Here is a 22,490-nt window from a genome sequence, read left to right on the forward strand (position 1 = left end):
TGGTAGGTTCTTTGTGTCCAGGAATTTATCCATGTCTTCTAGATTGTCCAATTTGTTGGTGTATAATTGCTTATACTAGTCTCTTTTGATCCCTTATATTTCTGTGGTATCTGTTGCAATGTCTCATTTCATTTATAAGTTTATTTATTTGAGTTATATTTCTGTTTTTCTGAGTTAGTCTAGCTAAAGATTGGTTATTTTTTTTCTTACTTTTTAAAAAACAGCTTAGTTTTGTTAATCTTTTCTATTGATTTCCTATTATCTAGTTCACTTATTTCAGCTCTAATCTTTACTATTTCTTTCCTTCTGTCACCTTGGGGCTTTTTGTTCTTTTTAAAGTTTTTTAGGTGTAATTGTAGGCTCTTTATTTGAGAGCTTTTTCTCTGTTTGGTGTTTAAATTTATAGCTATATACTTTCCTCCTAGAATTGTTTTTGCTGCTTCTTATAAGTTTTGGTATTTTTTTTCATTTTTATTTGCCTCAAGATTTTTTTTCATTTTTCCTTTCATTTCTTTATTTATTGGTTGTTTATGAATATATTGTTTAATTTCTACATATTTGTGAATTTTTCCATATTTCCTCCTGTCACTCATTTCTGGTTTTATACAATTGTCATCAGAAAAGATACTTGATATAATTTCTATCTTGAAATTTTCAGACTTTTTTGTGACCTAAAATGTGATCTATCCTAGAAAACATTTTGTGTGTGCTTGAGAAGAATGTATATTCTGATGCTGTTGCATGGAATCTTCTGTATATATTAGTTAGGTTCATCTGATGTAGTGTTGTTCAACTCCACTGCTTCCTTATTGATTCTTTGTCTAGATGATCTATCCATTGTTGTGAGTGGGGTATTAAAGCCCACAGTTATTATTGTATTGATGTTTATGTCTCCTATAGTTTTCTTAGTATTTGCTTTATATACTTAGGCTCTCTGATGTTGGGTGCATAGATATTTACAATTTTTTTTATCCATTCTGTCATTATATGTCTTTTGATTGGACAATTTAATCCACTTACATTTAAAGTAATTATTGAAAGGTAAGTACTTACTACTATCTTTCTGTTAATTGTTTTCTGATTGTTTTATAGACTCTTTGTTCCTTATTTCCTCTCTTGGTCTCTTCCTTTGTGATTTGATGACCCTTTGTGGCAGTATGCTCTGACTCCATTACCATAAACTTTTGTATACCTAGTCCGTGTTTTTCTTTTGTGGTTACCATGAAGCTTATATAAAATATCTTATAGTTGTCAATCTTATTTAAGCTGATAACAACTTAATTTCTACAGTTTATAGAAACTTTATATTTCTCCCCCAGTCACTTGAGGTTATTGATGTTACAATTTAGATGTTTTTTATATTTTGTATCCTATAACAAATTATTGTAGTTATAGTTATTTTAATACATTTTTTTACTTTTAAACTAGAGTTGTGATTTATGTACCACCATTGCAATATCAGAGAATCTGACTTTATATAGTTACCTTACCAGTGAGTTTTACACATTCATATGTTTTTATGATGTTAGTTATGACCCTTTCATTTCAGCCTATAGACTGCCCCTTAGCATTTCTTGCAAGGCAGGTCTAGTGGTGATGAACTCTCTCAATTTTTGCTTGTTCGGGAAAGTCTTTATCTCTCCTTCATTTCTGCAGGACATCTTTGCTGGGTATAGTATTCTTTCTTTTTTTTCTGAGGAAGATTAGCCCTGAGCTAAGTACTGCCAGTCCTCCTCTTTTTGCTGAGGAAGCATGGCCCCGAGCTCACATCTGTGCCCATCTTCCTCTACTTTATCTGTGGGACGCCTACCATAGCATGGCATGCCAAGTGGTGCCATGTCTACACCCAGGATCTGAACTGGCAAACCCTGGGCTGCTGAGAAGCAGAATGTGCACACTTAACTGCTGCACCACTGGGCCGGCCCCAGGGTATAGTATTCTTGATTAACAACTTTTTCTTTCAATATTTTGAATTTTTCATATCATTCTCTCCTGGGCTGCAAAGATTCTCCCAGTAAAGCCACTGATAATCTTATGAGGGCTCAGTTGTATATGAAGAGTTTCCTTTCTCTTCCTGCTTTCAAAATTCTCATTAGCTTTGAGCTTTGACAAAATAATTATAATCTGTCTGGGGGTGGTCCTTTTTGAGTTCAATCTATTTGAAAGTCTTCCTAGTCTCACGAATCTAGATGTCCATTTCTCTTTTTATCTTCTTCTTCTGGGATTTCCATAATGTGTACACTGATGGTGTTCCATGAATTCTATAGGCCTTCTTCACACTTCTCTATTTTTTTTCATTTTGCTCCTCTGACCAGAAAACCTCAAATGATCTGTCTTTTTGAGTTCACTGATTCTTTCTTCTGATTGTTTAAGTCTGCTGTTGAAGCTCTCTATTGATTTCTTCTGTTCATGCACAGTATTCTTTGAGTTCTAGGATTGTCGAGGTGTTTTTTTTTATGATTTCTTTATTTTTGCAGAACTTCTCATTTTCTTCATGAGTTGTTTTCCTAATTTTATTTAGGTGTCTGTCTGTGTGTGCTTGTATTTCACTGAACTTTTTAAGGAGGATTATTCTGAATTTTCTGTCGGATAATTCATATAACTCATTTCTTTAGGCTCAGTTATTAGAGCTTTAGTTTCCTTTGGTGATGTCATGTTTACTTGATTCTTCATGATCTTTTATCCTTTTGTTGTAATCTGCATATTTGAGTACACAATCTCCTTTTTCAGACCTTACAGATTCATTTCAGCAGGGAAAGACTTTCTCTAGTCAGATCACTTTGGGGAATTGCAAGGGTCAGTAGGTAGCCTGCATGGGTAAGCAGGGCTTTCTAGCAGGGTCTTTAGTTGGGTAAGGACTCTGCCTGTGCTCTGATGTTGGAGAAGTGTGTCTTGGCTTGGCTCTGTGTTCATGTGGGGTCATGGAGTGAGCTCCCTGTGTGGGTGGGACTCCTGGCTGTGTTCCATGTTAGGTGGGGCCATATGTTGGGCTCTGCAATCACCTCTGGTCAGGTCAGATCTCAGGTGATATTCTCTTTCAGGGTGGTGCCACTGCTTGGATTCCATTGTTAGGGAGGGCTCTGTAATCACTACTGCTTTAATGGGACCTCAAGTTGTGCTCCTTCAACTGCATTCAAGCAGATCCACAAGTCAAGCTTTGTGATTAGATGGGGCTTTTGGCTATGCTCTGCAACCAGGTGGCTGCAGGCTGTGCCTCAACATTGGAAGGAGATGCAAGCTGGGCTTTGTAATTGAGTAGGTCATTGCTGTATTCCACTGTTGGATGAGGTTGCTGGCCAGGCTCTCTTGTCAGGTGGATGCTCCAGCTTACCCCACAGCAGAATGTGTTCAGCTATCTGGCAGGGCCAGGCTGGTCTCTGCTGTTGGGTAAGGCTGTAGATTCTGTTAAGCCATTCAGGCAGGACCATATGGAGGATTCTGCAGCTGGGTGGGGTGGTAGACTCTACTCCATGGCTCGGTAGTACCTTAGGTTAGACTCTAAAGTGCTCTGGGTCATTGTTTAGGCTCCCTGATTACTCAAGGCTAGAGGCTACGTTCAATAGTTGAATGAGGTTTCTGGCTTGGCTGAATGGGCTGTCGGAGGGGCTCTGTAGGTGCTAGGTGTCTTTGGCCACACTTCCTGGAGGAGAACAGCTGTAGGCTATGCCAAGCAATTGGGCAAGACTGGACAATTTTGTCCCCTGATCAGGTAGGCTGTAGGATGTTCTCCACAGCAGTTACAGCCTGTTGGCTGGGATACAAATCAGGCAGACCTGCCAACTGAGCTCCCTGGCCAATGAGACCACTAGCTTAGCTCTGCATATGGGTAGAGCTGCTGGCTATGATTTCTGCTTTGGCACTATTGCAAGCAGCAGAATCAGGATCCACCAAGATCTGGACAGTGGTTGCTGTAAGCCTTGCCCCCCACAACCGTCACCCTCCAGCTTCCCACTTCTCCATCTCTATCTGATTCTCAATGGCTGAGCTCCCCAGATACCCCACAGCGAAACTAGTGAAGTGAGACCTGAGTGAGCCTCCCAGGAAGCGTTCTACAATGTTGGGGAAGCTGGATATCTACATTGAGTTCTCTTTTCCCGCTGGAGAAACTGTAGGCCTGAAGGGCTCTGTAAGTTTAGCACAGTGCTGTCCTGGGGGTGGACAATACAGTCAAAGTGGAGCTGCTCCTCTTACCGTTCTAATGTGGTCCTTCTTGATCTCTTTCACCTAGGGCAGTACTTTAGCCTTACCCCCACGTTCTGGGATTTTCACAATGGTGTCTTATCTATGGATGGTTGCTATTGGTCTTCTTGTGAAGAGGATCTGAAGCAGGAATGACCTATGTCACCATCTTGATAACATCACTGTCCTGCAATAATCTTTATTGATCTTTGCTTTACCTGATATTTGCCTATATCATATTTTATTCCTGCTAATAGAAATACTAGTATAACTGTTTATAATTTTTAAGATTTTATTTATCTTTAACATTATTATCTATTTCCTTTTCAATTTTATAAATGTTGCTACATTTGTAGTTTCGACTACAAAAATGGATTTAAAAATCTACATCAGATGCTCCATGATGGCAAGGATTTGTCTTGTTCATCACATACAAAAAACTGGAATTACATGGATCTTTGTTGATTGAATGAATGAATGATGTGTTCTGACACTTGCAAAGCTGACAGAAACAGAGATGAAGCAGAAGACATAATGACTGTCAAATTGGTGAACCTGAAGATGAAAAGACACTTTGATATGCACTCTGGGTAACACTCCAACTTTTCATGAATTTTTGGAATGGAAACGGCTCCACTCTTAAATAATAAATTTATTAATTGCATTGCTTACACGTCCTGACAGCAGTCAGCTTTGTGGGTTTCTGATTCCATTCCAAGGGCTTGAATGTCTCTGTGATTTATGTAATAGGCAGCGGTGTCATGAGGACTTGTAGGATAAAACTTCTTAAAGACAGGAACACAGATGGCTGCCTGTGGAGTGTGTGGTGGGTGTTAATGAAAATGCAGTGAGGGAAGGGCAACAACCACAAGAAAGGTGCCATGAGTTTTTTTAGAGACAGAAGCTATTTTTTCCTTTATATAAATTTTCTGATTTTTTTGTCTATAACGATCACAAATACTTAGGACATTGTGAACACAATATAGGAATTAAAGGAAAAAGTAAACAAAACGTTGAGTAAATGTTAAGCGTTCATCATTCATTTCAGCCATTTCTCTATGCTTACTGCTTACTGTAGAATTTAAACAAGCCTCGTTTCTAAAAGTTATACTCTGAGATCAGGCTGTTAAGCCAACACAAAGGGCCTTATGTAGTTTTCTATATCACCATCTAGATTCTCTCCATTGGTTGTCTCTCCTGAAAATTCTCAGTTCATAAATGTTCATGCATTGAACCACCATATATTTAGTATAATCATATTCACTGGATAATTACCTGGTTTACTACTCTATTTTGATTCTACCTAATTCTTCAATTTCTTCCATGTTTTGCCCCTTGTTTCCTACAAAACTAATTCATCACATATTAGGTAAAATAAAATAAAGACCAATGGCTATTAATAAAAACAATACGTTATTTGGTAAGTTGTTTTGTGAGACATTATTATATAATAGGCAATATATTTTCATAACATCATTCTAACACCTACAAGTAATACTGCATTAAGCTTTAATTAAATCTTCATAAAGTCTTTCTTTATACATTTTTTCTAATTCATGAGTCAGCCCTCATGTCCCATCCAAAGCCCACTTATTTTATATAACAATTGGTTTAGCTGCCCAGTACAATCTTTATTTAATTTATTACTTTGGGAATAAAAAGAAATAGGAAAACACTGTTTTATAATACGGCATTTTGTCCTCCCTACACTGCAGAATCTGTAGGCATTCTTTGATCACAGATCTAAGCAAGAGGTCCGAATTGATGAAAAACAAACAATTTGATTTAAGCCTTGTTTGTGCTTTCATTTGCAGGAACCACAAAAACAAAGCTGTAAAAAGATTTGCTTTTTAAGATTTTTTTAAGTCCTTTTTAAAATTTTTATTGGATTATGCTCCTTAAACTTCTCTGGTGCCATGGACATAAATCCAAAGCAATGTGCCTGACAGCAAGTCACGATGCTGCCCTCTAGAAATTTCACTTGTAGGAAGTCTCAGTCGATAGAGTAGACTGAGTGGGTGAGCCTTGGACTTAACACTGTCATCATAGGCCTTGCTGTTAAGACATCATCTCACATAGACACATCCTTTCCATGCCCACCTAAGCTCTTGCATCTGATTTTCTGAGTCCTTAGTTTATATAATACAACCTCTGTATTCCAATCACCCAGCAAACATGACTTTAGGAGCACATTTTTAAATATCTAAATAGTTCAAAAAATCTTAGTGTCTAGAAACTCGGCAATTCCCACAACTCCTGCTACCATATTACAGTACCTCTCCTTCCCTGTGCTTATCTCCATAACCACACGGCAGTCATTGATGAGTCAGTGCATTCTTTTTCAAATGATACATGTGGCAGATCCTTGGCCATCGCAGCCAGAGAGCTCTTTTTCCATCGATAAGATGTTATGAAATAGCTTTTCAAAATTACTGTTTTCAGTCATTTTAGCACTTGTATCTATTAACCAAGGTCTCTGTTAATTATTTCTATTGCATTATGTCAGGGGCAAAGTGTCAGAGGAAGGTGGGCATGACCCTCAGAGCCTGTAGCCATCTGTTTGAGTATTTTGTGGATATTTCCCTTCCACTGCATTTGTCATGTTCCTAGATAGACGACCTCCACTTAATTAGAGTTTCCTTGAGAAGTTTTATAGTAAGAACTATATCACCAACTTTTTTTTGAAAGCAAGAAAAACTGATGGAAGTGTTTCATACCCAGCGTAATTAAAAACACTAGAGTTTGCTGCTCTACTGTGCAATGAATTTTGGTAAAGAAAAAATTGCATGAACTTTATGTCAATTATTTGGTAGTTAGGGCCAATTAATATTTCTAAACATCAGATGTGATTTCTTCAAAATTCAAAAAGGCCTACTAAATGTGGAGCTTTTTACTCAATTTCTGCTGAGCCCAAAGCAAGTAATACATTATTCACTGGAAGGAGTGATTCCATGGTTGTTGAGAACCAAGAAAAAAACCTGAATTCACTTTTGGAGATGGGCTTTGCACTTTGAAACAATTATATTCCTTTTTATATCAAATGTTATAAATAGTTTTATATTTTTGATAAAAAGGAAACCAGTTAATTTCCACATAAGTAATAATACACCTGTGTTTTGTGGCAAACTACCCTTCTCTTATGGATTAAATTGTACTGGCATTGCAAAACCAATGAAGAGAACTACTTTTTTCAGATCTTAATAAGCTTCTGTCGGTCTCATTGAGCCATCTGCTTTTCAAACCTGCCAAATGAGGCCCTGTTAGAAAGAATTAATTAATTATTAATTCAATTTTCTCTTTGCTACAACCACTTTAAGTGTTCACTGAAATATGCCCTTTTGCCTTCAGAGGTACTTTATACTGATGGATACTTAAATGGTTGATACTAACTCTGTCATCATCTAGAATCTTAGAAAATGAAATTATTTTATAACATAATTACCATATAACAGCATTACAGTGCCCATTTGTCTTTTATCTACTTTATTCTCATTGATTGAAAATCTATATTTTAAGAGTAAATTACATATATATATCACACATAATTATGCAAATAGGTTAAAGTTTTAGTTTGATAATTTGGGAACGCTATTGAGATAAACATTGGAATGTTGAAGTATATCCAGGTTCTCAGAACTAGGCTGGACTCATGATACAATTTGTTCTGAACATCATAAAAGCTAATATAACCGAGAAATTCAGTTCACAGAGGTAGATTGCTTTAAAAACATAGGACGTTCAACCTTTTCAGAATTTAAATTTCAATTGAGGTTGAAATAATACCTACAATTACTTTAATTAATACTAAGATGGGAACTCAGGTTAATCAAGGGGCTGCCACTCCTTTATCTTTAAAAATTCTCATGATAATTTAGAAAGGTAGCTTATTAGTGTGTCAGTTTTGCAGATGAAGAGATTGAAGCTTACAGATCAGTTTTCTAATACACGCAAATACTTTATTATCTACAGTACTTTAAGTTATTCTCTAAATTACGTGGTAGCATTTTCAGATATGCAATCACATCTTACAGAACCACTTTACTCAGATTTCTTGAGCAGGATGATGAAAGGATTCAAAGACAAGACTGGCCCCCACCCTCAAGGACACAAGTACAGGAAGCTACTCAAAAGATTCCACAAGAAAAAATCAGCAAGGACCAGAGGTTTTACTATGCATCGAATGACCAAGTGACTGCTGAGCATGCTGTGGCGGTGAATGCAGGGTGCTATGGCATGCTATTACTGTGGCTGAATTGCGGAATGTCAGTAAAGTCTCATCTACCTGTTGTTTTCTCAGTACCTGTAGTTTGAGTGGTAGTTTCATAAACACTAGAATCAGAATATTAGGAAAGAGTCGCTTAGTAAAAACGATTGTTCTTATTACTCAGATTGTAAGCAAAAACCACGTGTATTCATTCCCTAGACATATGGATTATCTGACATGGAAGCTACACTGAGGTCAACAATTTTCATGTCCTTTGTTCACCACTGTATCTTACATATCGGGCTTTACAGGAAGTTCGAAAATATTTTACCACTCATTATTAAGTTGCTTATCATCTCTCATATACCAGCTCCCATAGAGTCATCTTACTTCTTTTTCTGGTCTCTTTCTCTTTATCCTTCTACTAATGGCCACAGCATATGTCACCTTCTAATGTACTATAAAATTTACTTAGTAATTATATTAATAGTTTACTCTCTGTCTCTTCCACTAGAATGTCAGCTGCACAAATTTAGAGATCTTTCTTTTGTTCACTGAGGTATTCTGTGCATCCAGACCAGAGTCTGACTTTTGAATGGTACATAAAAATATAAAATTATTTTTAATTTGCTGATAATTTGAGATAAAATTGTAGCAAATGGCCACAAATGTTTGAAAGTTCATTACTTCTCAAGTTTAAAAATGTATGTTAATATACTCAAAATACCCAACATACAGGGGCTGACCCCATGGCCAAGTGTTTGGAGTTCCATGTGCTCCATTTCTGTGGCCCAGGTTCACAGGTTTAGATCCCGGGTGCAGACCTGCTCCACAATTGGCCATGCTGTGGGGGCATCCCACATGCAGGGTGGAGGAGGATTGGCACAGATGTTGGATCAGGGCTGATCTTCCTCAAGCAAAAAAAAGAGGAGGATTGGCAACAGATGTTAGCTCAGGGCAAATCTTCCTCACCAAAAGAAAAAAAATCCAAAATATGTAATTTGGCTATAAGTACTTGCCCATTAGTGATCTTCTCTTATATTTCTTTGGGAATATTTTATTATAAACAAGACTAACTGCCCAGTGATTGGTCACAAAAAAAAGTCACATTCACTGAATAAGTATAAGCATTATGTTTCTAACAACTGTAATAAAACAAGCATATTGTAAAATGTTTGATCTGATTGAGTCAGTCTTTCCTCATACTCCCATCCAATAAAATGACAGTGCATCAAAGTACTTGCTAATAGACAGATGGTTTAAGTTTCTTAGATCTTAGCAGCATTGTAAATTATGCTTATTCAAATCTTCACACATTTTCACATAATATTACAACTCAGTGAGCTTGACCTAAAGCATTAGAACCAGCTCACACAATTCTGGATGGAATTTTATCAAGTTTATGAGAATTTTTCTGAGGACATCATACTTTTTTTTAAAACCCTGCTTATTATAAGCCACAGAAAGTGGGAAAAGAATCTTCAATGACTGAAATATCTCTAGGGTTCCCTGACAATCCTAATGAGCAATAGTCTTTGACTTCCCATGTCCTGCTCTAAGAAGTTCTCAAAAGGCACACACATTAGCAGTGGAGGTATAGATGGTGAATTTAGACCTAGGATGGGGGTGAAGTAAAAAGTGGGTGAAAACTGATTGAGGAAATAAAATAAGAGCACCAGTGAAGTTTGGCAAACATTTATAGACTATAAGCACTATTTACCAGATCCTATTCCCAGTAGTGGGAAACTGTGGTAACCAAAATGGACAAATTCCTTGATCTAATGGCATATTTGTTCTAAGAATCTTTAATTTCTATAAATCTTGGCATGTTTTAGTTATGAGTTCTTGAAATTAGGAAACTAAAAGAATTCTAGATGTAAATGATGTGGCCAAAGACTGCCTGATATGAAGATTGCACATCTTCACTTCTGGTACCCAATTTACACAGCAAAAGAAGACAAAGTGCTTGCTCTGTCTTTCTATAATTGATACCATTCAGGGTAATTTCCAATTTCTGCTGTCATTATAGGTAAAATTCCTTTACATACAAATATATTCCTATGATATATAATATATATACATAAATAAACACCTTTATGTAGTTTTTTCAAACTGATACCACACATACCATAGGCAATTTTATTTAAATGAAATGAACTTTCATCTATCTGAAGATTAAAAAACAAACTCAGGGGCCACCCCATGGCCTAGTGGTTAAGTTTGCACACTCTGCTTTGGTGGCCCAGGATTAAACTGGTTCTGATCCTAGGCGCAGACCTAGCACCGCTCATCCATGCATGCTGAAGCGGCATCCCACATACCATAGCTGGAAGGCCCTACAGCTAACATATACAACTCTGTACTGGGGGGCATTAGGGGGAAGAAGAAGGAAAAAAAGAAGACTGGCAACAGTTGTTAGCTCAGGTGCCAATCTTAAAAAAAAAAAAAAACTCAGTTACTTCTATTTAGGGAAAATAATAGACATTTGTCTTCTTACAGGATTACTTGGAAAGCACAAAAAGAAATTTTTTGAAGTAAAAATTCCAGTATTTGAACATCGTTTTCATCAGAAGTATCACCATCCTCAACAGTAGGTCACATTAGGCATTTACTATTCCTTCACTTCTCCTGCTGCTGCTGTTAATGATGTCACTTGTGATAATCAATAACAAACATGAAACACAATTCATCACTAACTGCACTGAGAGCTCTACATAAGATATCCCAGTTAATTGTCATTGATCATAGGCAGCAGGAATTTTAAAAATCCCAATTGAGTAGATGTGCAAACTGAGTATAGATGATCCCTGACTTAATGATGGTTCAACTTAGGATTTTTCGACTTCACAATGGTGCAAAAGCGACACACATTCGGTAGAAATTGTACCTCAAAGTTTGAATTTTGATCTTTACCCAGGCTAGTGATACTCTCTTGTGATGCTGGGCAGCGGCAGCCAACAGTGGTTTTCAGTCAGCCACGTGATCACAGAAGGTAAACAACCATACTTGACAGTGTACTGTGTTGCCAGTGCTTTTTAGAGATTGTGTTTTGTGTTTTTGCATCCTGTCATGTCTACAAAGCTATAATCTTCAGTAGGTTAGGTGTATTAAATGCATTTTTGACTTCAGATATTTTCAGTTTATGATGGGTTTGTTGGGACATAACCCCATTGTAAGTCCAGGTGCATGAACCGGCGGGTAGGCTACCCATGCCCACCTAACTAAATAGTCATGTAACAGAGATTTGTAGCCTGTCTTTCTGATTCCAGAGCCCATGATTTTAAATGATCCACTAAACTGCTACTCTTTATGACCTGTACCATGCGAAGATGTTACAAAATATCAGTCATTAAAAACTTCACCACAACCCGATCAGGGAGTCAATACGATTTGCCTTTACAAATGAGGAAATTAAGATGCACTGAGGTTAAATAAATTCTCTGAGGTGCATGGCAGTTTGGTCTGACTCCAAAATCAACTCTATTAGCCATCAAACTACAGCTTTTCTCATGGGATAATACTAGTTGTCCAAATCTCTTACCCTCGTATTCTTGTAGTTCAAAGATGAAGGTGGAGTGGAAAAATCATTTTCTGAAAAGCAACTTCATTCACCAGCAAAAGCCAAAAAGAACTTAAGATTAAGAATGTATTTCTTTGTTTTGTTTTTCTAAACAGAGAAAACACTGTTATACATATTTGAATATTATGTTTGTCATATATTTCCCTTTTTATTTCGGAGCATTGTATATTTCATCAAATTGAATAAAAAGTAATAAAAGCATTATTTATTTTTTATTCTAATAGATTTCTCTGAGAAAATCCACTGTAAATTTGCAAGATAACCTCTAATTTTATACCACAAAGATTTCGTAAAGCTTGTATATTTAGGCTGTCTACTAGAAAGAAAGCTAATCGATGCTTCTCTGGCCCATCTAAATTATAACTAAATTTTCTGGTTTGGGAAGCAACGGAATAATATATCATAGCCTGCATTACAAATTACTACACCAAACCCCAAAGACACTATTAATAAAAGCTTTAAACATTTTCCAGTCTTTTATACCTTTGAACTGAGTACAATATATTAAAGTGGGGAATATCCCAGAAATATTATCACATTATTTTTCCTTAAATGTGTTATTTCTTTTGGAAAATCACTTCTTATTTTGCCGTATCTCCAAAATTGGATTTCTTTGAATTAATTGAGAATCTTTCCTGTGGTAACACAGCAAAGGAAAGAGTATGGCTCATTTCATATGATCATTATCAGATCATGTGTTAGAAACGCAACTAATACATTGCCATTTTAAATTGTATGAGCCATTCAGCTTCCAAAAATTGAGGAAAAGTTTAGCAATAGAAAATTGTCTCCAATTTTTTTCTTACCTCCTCTTTACTTATACGCATATTAATTCTTCCAGGATGTATATGATTACACCATATTGGATTCTACTCAAATATCAGCTTATAGCAGATATTTTTTTTCCAAATGCCATATGTAAAACAGAATCCCCCATTGCTATGTTTCCTCCTTAGCATGCTTTATTCTTTTTCAAGACAGTTATAAGAACGTGAAATACCATCTTGCCCATTGTTTAATCCTCTGTACTTCTCTCTTCCCCCATTCCATCCCTAAACATAAGCTCCGTGAGAACAGGGACTTTAGTTTTGTTCAAGACCATATCCCTGACATGTAGAATTTTGTGAGGCGTGTAGAAGATGAATAAATATCTGTTTAATAAAACAAGTGTGCAAATACTAAATAATAATATAGAAGCAATATTAACTTTTTCATTTTTCTAAAAGATTTAGTAAAGTTTCCTTTTATAGCAGCATTGTAATATAGTGAATGCCTGTTACAAGAAACAATATAAACAGATACATTATTGTTGTTTAGAAATTTTTTGTGAAGAATTGAAATAATCATTAAGTGAGAATGTAAGTGTATGTAACTATGTGAAAATATTTTTTGAAACTGGGTCTTATGTGTCAAATGCAGGCTTAAGTAATTTCAATAGGGAGAAATTGGTTTCATGAATGAAAGAGGTTATTTCAAATATGTACATGTTTTTATTTGACCATACACATATAGAGAGCATTATAATGTATACAAATAAAGAGAACCATAACATTTTTCACAGCAATTTTATACCGTACTGCAATAAATTTTGAGAGGGCAGACTTTTCTTCACATAGTAAGTGCTTATGTAAATTTGCATCTGTTCCAGGCTATATTTTGAATTCTACTTTACACAGAAGTGTTCATAAGCATTGGCTGAATGGTCAGACAAACTTGAGTTGATTCCTTGCTTTGTATTAGCTGGTCTGTTTGAACAGGTGACTTAAACTATCTAAATCATGGGCTCCCCACTTGTAAAATTATGTTGGCCTTTATTTATGGGATTGTAATAAGAATTAAAAATAACACATGCACATAAATTAGCTCAATGTCTTATAGAAAAATATGCATATGGAAATACTTGTGTAGATAAATAAGTTTTTTTCTATAAGCCCTTTTTATGTTTTACATATGAATAAAAGTGTGTATGTGTATGTACGTGTGTGTAATCACTACCCAATTAATGCTTGTTTTACCTCTGTCTGATCATTTTTATTAGATTTATTATATGGCCAAGGCCATTATAATTTTTTTCTCTCAAAGACATTAAGAACAATTTGTGTTCTTGACAAAAGATTCTTATTTTTGCGACTTTTACCGCAATACTGCAATTCAGCTTAACCTGTTTGCAACTCTTCTTCATTCAAACAATCCATTTTCAAAGACATTTAAGATAAATGTGTTAGCTGTGCATGATTTATGTTGGCTCAAGGCAGTCTTTATCTACATAGTTTATTTCATTCTTTGTTGGACAATGATAACTATTTCCTGTTGGTAAAAGCACAACATTTTGCTTCTCTTTCTTAATGCAATTATCTTACATTCATTGGAGACAAGAAGCATAACTATTTGAAAGCTCCATTATTTTCTCTTTCTTTGTGCCTAAAGCATACAATGTAATCCAGACAATGGAAAGGAGTTTCAGCAGTGACTATTAAACATGCTTAACTGCAGATCTGGGAATGAGTAAAAACGAGGAGAAATTACATATCTGTATAAACAATAAAAACATTAAATGACTATATTCCTACAAACATCTGATTAAATATCAAAGATTAAAATGACTATTACCATACCGTGAACTGCTATTTGGATTCTGCACACCAAATTATACAGTTATTATTGTGATGATTGGATATGTATAAAATAGATATGATTAGCAACCCTGTCACTCTTCAAGTCATTATCCAAATGATGCCTTGATTGTACTTTTCAAGTGCCTTGAAAAGAAGGAGTTTTTACATCTGCTAAACAATACAGTATTTTATAACAGAACTCCTATACTGTATTGCTTTTGATTCAATTAGTGAAAAAATATAGTTGAAAGATCTCAAATATCTTATTTCAAAACAGGAATTAGATTTATTCTGTAGTGCTACTGGATCTCATTTTCACTTTTAATTTGATATTTAATACTAGAAGGAAGGTGAGCCATGGAAATGCTTAATTATAATAAATATATATTCTATTTCTAATCCAGATGGCATGAGAAATCAAGCCTCGTGCATCTGACACCTCTGTTATACCCACTATGGCAAAACGATAGCAGTGATAGATAAAGGAAATCTTTAAAGTTAATATTAAAACATTATCATTCAAAAACCTATTTTTTGAACAAACTATACATAATGGTAAGTAGTGTTGAAACTATGGCGTTTGGGGTTTTAGGTTCATAAGAAGTTAGATATGACATGAAGATCTACTCTAGATGGACAATGGGGCTAAAAATGCCCCAAGTTAATTACAACAATGAAGCCTGAATCACCACACAATAAAAGACACAAGGAGTTGGAGGACCTACTACCCATAAAAGAAGATTTTACACATATGTATGTGTGTTCGTTAATAAATACATATGTATATACACTCTCTTATATATGCTCATAAGTATAAGACCTCTGTATCATACATGTATATGGTACAGAGGCCTTATGATATGGCTTAAATAGATCAGCATACCCTTCACAATCAGGTCCTGTACTAGGCCTTGAAACACCTACGTGCTTGTATTTGCTTTATCCCCAATATTTCTTTTTTTTTTTTTTTATTTTCTTTTCCTTTTTCTCCCCAAAGCCCCCAGGTACATAGTTGCATATTCTTAGTTGTGGGTCCTTCTAATTGTGGCATGTGGGACGCTGCCTCAGCGTGGTTTGATGAGCAGTGCCATGTCCGCGCCCAGGATTCGAACTGACGAAACACTGGGCCGCCTGCAGCGGAGCGCGCGAACTTAACCACTCGGCCACGGGGCCAGCCCCTATCCCCAATATTTCTGAAGGACATTTTTCATGGTAGATGGAAGCAAACACTCCTCAAATTTTCGATGAAGGATGGCTGAAAAATTGCATGTGTGTTTCTGTGTCTTATTTTTAAATACCTCCTACCAAGAGCCTTCAAATTAGGTTACAAAACACATGTATTGGCCATGCTTTCTGCAACACAAAACTTTTAAAGTCTACACTTGGGTTTATTCTGGGTGTCCTTATAATTCCACTCATTGACAAGTGGGGAAAAAAAAAGCATGGTGAAGTGAGTATAGAAAGTTTTTATGGAAATTGAGTCAATTACTTCCACCCACAATCCGTAGGCTAGAATTTAGCACAAATAGCAGAAAGACAGAGAAACATAATATAGCTGTGTAAAGAAAAGAATGTAGACTTCAGAGAGCAACCAGAAGACTTTTCAATAACTAGCTAAACACTTAACACCAAGAAAAACTGCCTACAAAATCAGTTATCAATATATAAATTGAATCCAGATGAAGTGAAAATGATGGAATGTCCTGAACAATGACCTTAAAAAAGTAGACAGGCTTCTTACATCCTATCTTGAAAATCAGATGTTCTGCTCAAAAAATGCAATGGAAAGGTTTTTTTAAATCTTAAATGGGGAAAAAAAATGTAATATATTATATGTCAACCTAAATATCTAACCAATTTTCTAAAACTTGACTGGAATACAGTAAAATTTTTTATATAAATAATAAATTACAATGTTAGGAAGTAATCTTTAAATCATTGTTCCTGCTTACCTGACAATGAATAGAATTTACTTAGCAAACTTTTCAAAATATCTAATCAGTGTTCTTTTTTTTGAAGTCATTATTTAAATAATAACTTGATACTGTTTTTGTACAATGTTTTGCTAAACTTTTCTAATAAAGAGTACCATTACTACGCCTTTATGGCATAAATTATCTTCTATATAAAGCTGATTATTAAGGTGTAGAAGAAAATACCCAATTCCACAAATTAAAGATAAACAATCCTAGAATCACAGATTAGAATATTACACTGTAAGTCTGGAAGATGATTATTTTTTTAAATGTATATTTTTAAATTGCATATATTACCCCAAAAGTCTTAATCCATCACTTAGGATGACCTGAGAAATGCCCATGAGAAAAAATGAAACGAGGATTATTGAATTGTGGTCATATTAAAAAGCATAGACAAAAAGTCAAATAAGTTCCCTGCAAAGATTCAGAATGAAAATTTGTACTATTTTTCACAAGGATACTTTAGGCTTAAAAATATTTAAAGAGGATACGAAAATTTTACGGATCAGGAATATCATCCTTTAGAAATAACTAAATCTTTGATATCAGTACAAGAAACAGCTTTCACAACTCATCAAAGAGCTTGAACCACAAGGTAACAAAATTGCATGGTACCATAAAATATTTAAAATTCATTTCATTTGTCAGGTTTTCTTTGCTTTAATAATTAATCATAGATTCACTCTTCAGGTTTAGTGGGATATGTGCTATAAAGACATCCTCATAAAGCACTTTGAAACTCTATAAACTTCCCAGAAATGTGCATGAAACATTGGAGTTTTTACTTTTTATTATAATTTTAAAAACAGCATAAAGTAATATACCAAACACATATGTGCATACCAGCCAGATATTAAAATGTTAATATGCTGCCATAATTCCTTAAGATTTTTTTAAATGAATAAAAGATTAAAGATAGACTTTCATCCTCATTATATCCCTACAAGACGCCATTATCTAATTGTTCTGCTTCCCTCACTAGAAGTTATGGGTTGTGTTTGCTGCCCATGGTTTTGGAAAGTTACTATAGTTCCGTATCTGCAAATAGTTTGTATGGTTTCATTTCTTAATGTATGTAAATGTGTTTTACCCCCTGTATCACCGATCTTCATTTTTATATAGTGTCATGTTTTAAGATACTTTTACATCAGTACACTAGATCTGTTTTGTTTATTCTAATGCACCATGTATAGTATTCTGATATATGAGTACCCAAAATTGGCATATCCGTGTGCCCACTGATAGACTCTAAGTTTTTCCCACTCTTACACTCTTAGTAAATCATTCCATGATGCACGGTCACATGTTTGTATACGCAAAAGGTAGCTTGGATGGTGCCTTAAAATTTACTAGATATTTTCCAATTTTTCTCCAAATATTTTCCCTACTTCCCACGTCCGCCGTTATCATATGAGGTTTCTTATTAGCACTACTTTTTATTGTAGAGCTTTAGGTTTTTGCCATTATGATGATTGCGAAAGGACACCTTTTTAAAATTTGTTATTCTTGACTAGCTTGAAATTTTTTTCCATATATTTGCTTTTGTTCAGAGTTGCTCCTCTATACATTGTCTTTCTGGCTATTTTTACGTAGAGTTGTTTTTTGGCCATCTGAGTTTTGAATATTGTTTCCTGGGCTGTGGCTTGCCTTTTTACCTTGCTGATATTTTATTTGTTACACAACACTTATTTTTCGTATAGTCAAATTAATAAAAATATGCTTCTATTAATTTTTTTCTGTGTGGCTTTATTTTATTAATTTTAGTATACAATTAGGTTGAATTGTTTCAATTTGATTTCGATGTTTGAGTGTAATGTTTATTTATTTCTGATATACAGAATGTTTACCTGTTTCAAGTTGGCAAACTTTCATCTCACTTCGTTTGATAGTTGTATCCCAGTGTATTAAAATTTATACTCCTTTTATTATGAGTGATGGAATATTTTTTAGCTGATTAATATCTATCTTTTTATGTAAACTATTTATTTGATTTTATGCCCAGATTTTTGTTTTTTATTTTGATTATTTTTAATTTGAAAATTTCTTCATATTTTATATTAGTCCTTTTTCTTTGATATACAGTACAAATATTAATCCCAATTTTTTATTTACTTTTCTATTTTTCAATGAAGTTTTTTATGAAACATTAAATAAATTTCTATTTATTTAAATGTAGTTGAAATGATCAGCTTTTTTATGTTATCGCCTTTTCATGCTGAGTCATAGTTTTAAAGGCTTATCGAATCCTTTGTTATTTAAGAATTCACTCGTATTTTCTTTGTCCTTTTTGTTTACTTTAAAATTTAGATCTCTTAAATATTGGAATTATACAAGTATGGTATGCTTGTATATTTATTTAATCTTTGTCCAAAAGGTTATCCAAATGTTTATAGTTAGGAAGAGATTTTGCTTTATCTTGATACGCTTTGGGTCATCTACAAAGATTAATCACACAATGTTCTCCCTAGATCTATTTTATGGGAATTATATTAATTAATTATCTAAATATGGGTGATCCTTGTTTTTACTGATTTTTAAAGATGAACATTTTAATAAATTCTATGTTTATAAATAAATAAGCAGAGTTTATTCTCTCCTGATGGACATTGAAGATGTTTCCACTTTAAAAACAATGCTGTAAATACAGTTTGTGCCTATGGCATTTTGCTCCTGTATATTTCAATATAAAAACTAGACTTTGGTTGTGAACACCATGCAGTCTACACAGAAGTCGAAATATAATGACATACATCTGAAATTTATATAATGTTATGATCCAATGTGACCTCAATAAAAATTAAATAAAATAAAAACGAAGTGGAGTTGCAGAGTCAAATTTTCCCTACATTTGAAATATTAGTAGAAATTGCCAAGTAGTCTTTCTCTGGAGCTTCAAAGCTTTGAGTTTTTGTCAAAATTATAGGTGCAAAATAGTATAGCACTCTAATTTTAATATACGTATTTTTTTATTATGAATGAAGTTGAGAGCACTTTTTCATGAGAAGAAGGTTTGCAAAACTTCTAGGTGTTCTCCTTAAAATATCTGTTCATATTCTTTGCAAGTGTTTCTTTTGGATTATTGTTTTGGTTTTAAATTGATTTTTAACATGTTAGCAAGAAGAGACTTTTATCTGTCTTCAAAGGAGACAGGAGGACATGTCAAAAAGCATTTGAAACTCTATTTCCCTCCTTTGATGATGCTGAACTAACCATTAGGTTAATATGGTGACAATCATATATCTTCATTTGTAAGATTTTTTTCTTTGAATGGGCTTCTCATATCCTTAGCAATTTATTATTAACCAGATTTGGTTTTTGTTGTCATTGTTGTTCTAATTGTGGTTTTATTTTGTTTAATTTATCCCTCTCTCTTATCTTCCGTATTTTGATTCATAGTTAAAAGCTTTTCCTACTCATGATTACAAAAGTTTTATTCTATATGTTTTTATATTTCTTTTATTTTTTTATTTTCATATCATTAAAAATTTATCCTAAATAACAAAATACGGTAGAGTCTCTCCTTTTCCTTCCCTCTCTCCCTTCCCTTCCTTCCTTCCTTCCGCTCTCCTTCTCTTTCACAGCTGACCATTCAGTTGTTTCTACCAAATGTATTAAACTATCCATTTTTTTCCCTACTGATTTAAAGTGATACGCTCATCAAACTCTAATTTCCCATATGTATTTGTTTCCATTCCTGAATTTTCTATTCAGTTCCATTTTTCTTTCTGTTTTTCCCATACGTGTATCCAATAGTTTAATTAAGAATTTATATCATTTAAATTCCATAGCATTAGTATCTTCTCATTGCTCTTCTTTTTCAAATGTTTCTCACGTTATTTTTCTACATTAGTTTTAGAATCACTTTACTTCATTCCAAAAAAATGGATTTTTTTTGGATTTTTTCAATCAGATTTACTTTAAACTTGTATCAAACATTAAGGAGAATTAAAATCTTTCAGACATTGAGTTCTCAAATCCAAGAATGGAATATATCTTTCCATTTGTTTATTCTATTTTTTCCATTCCAATTTTTTAAAATATTCTTCCTATAGTCCCATACATTTCCAGTTGCATTTACTAAATGTGTTTGTGGCACGTGTTATTACACATGATGCCATCTGTTTCCATTTATCTTCTAACTGACTCTATTTTTCCAAGTGACAGATATAATTTATACATATGGTGTGAGGTAGGGGTCAAAGTAAGTGGTTTTCCATACATATATCTAGTTACTTTAGCACAATTTATTTAAAAAATCATTTTTTCCACTAAATTACAGTGGGAAAATTGTCAAATTTAGTGATCATATAGGTGTAGGTGGATTTATTTCTGCATGCTGTTCTGTTCTCTTAAACTATTTATGTTTGTAATAATAGTTGCTGTGCATTATTTTGTGTAGATTTATATAGAATTTAAAAATGTAAAGTCACTTCTCCAAATTTGTTGTTTTGTAAAATTTTTCTTTTTTTTCTCGTATGAATTTTGGGATCTGCTGGGGTTTGATTGAGATTCTATTCATTTCGTAAATCAATTTGTGGAGAATTGACATTGTACAATGTTTAATCTTTCCATCCATGAAAGCGGAAAACATTTCTATTTATTTGTATCATTTAATTTAATGTAGCAGTCTTTTGAAGTTTGCAATGTACTCTTCTGGCACTAGATTTATTTCCTAGATTTATTCCTAAGTTTTTGATATTTTCTGAAGCTTACTTTTTAGCTAAAATTATGATGATCTTTTCCTAAATTTTATAATATTCCACTATCTTAAAATGCCAAGATATATTTATGCATCCTCTTGTGGATGAGAATTTGTGCTATTTACAGCATTCTGCTGTATAACATTTTTGGATTTGTCTTAGGGCACATTCTTGTTGAGCATTCTTGGATGTGTCTTAGGGTTTTCCTGTTAGGTGTTTTTCTAGGGTATATAGCCATTAGTGGAATTGCAAGGTTGCAGTGTGCACGTCATCCCAAGTAGTTTGTCAAAGAAGTTGTAACAAATGTCTGTTCAAAGCAACGTTATATAAGATCTCTGTACATCTCATGGAAATTTTACATTATATGGCTTTTTTAAAAATTGTAGCCGATTTGCTGAATGTCAATTAATATGTAATTTTATTATAAAATTTACATTGCTCTAATTGCTAATGAGGTTGAACATATTTCCAAATGTATAGTGGCTAAACATAATTTCTTGCAACACTGCCACTTACTGATGCATACTGGACACACTAGCCTTCTGAGATTTCCTAGAATATTGTAGTCTCATTATACCTCAGAAATTTACATTGTCTGTTTCTTTGCTATGCCCTGATTTTTTCGTCACTGATGTCTCATTCTACATCTTTACATTTCAGTTTAAATTTCACTTGCTGAGAATTACATATTTACCACCTTATCTATAGTAGCTACTGACAAATCTGTCAATCAATATTCTCTCTCAAAAAACACTATCTCTTTAGTGTTTTTCACATTCTATAATATTTTAAACTTGTTTATTGCCAAGATTTTTTGCAAAACTGTAAGCTTCAAGGAGGATTCTGTATTCACCTTCATTTCATTTGTTCACTCAGAAACTAGGTCACATTGGCAAATATAAACACAGTGTATATTTGTTAAATAAATAGGTAGATAGGTAGACATTCTGTGGTGTGTGTGTGTGTATATCAAGTTACAAAGAATGAGCTCTACACAGATCTTGATTGTTAGTTTCGTCATGATTAAACATAACTGAAAAGAAAATGGTAAGGCATAGGACATCTATGACCATGATGTGTGGTAGAATGTGTTAAACAACCAGATTATGTTACTGGCTCTGTCACTTACTGAATATTCAATATTACATAAATTAGCATCCCTGGACCTAAATATCCTCATTCCAAATTAAATATATTTGTATATAATCTATACATGTGTATATATACATATAT

This window comes from Equus caballus, chromosome 3 (genome assembly GCF_041296265.1).
Source record: "Equus caballus isolate H_3958 breed thoroughbred chromosome 3, TB-T2T, whole genome shotgun sequence".
NCBI lineage: Eukaryota > Metazoa > Chordata > Mammalia > Perissodactyla > Equidae > Equus > Equus caballus.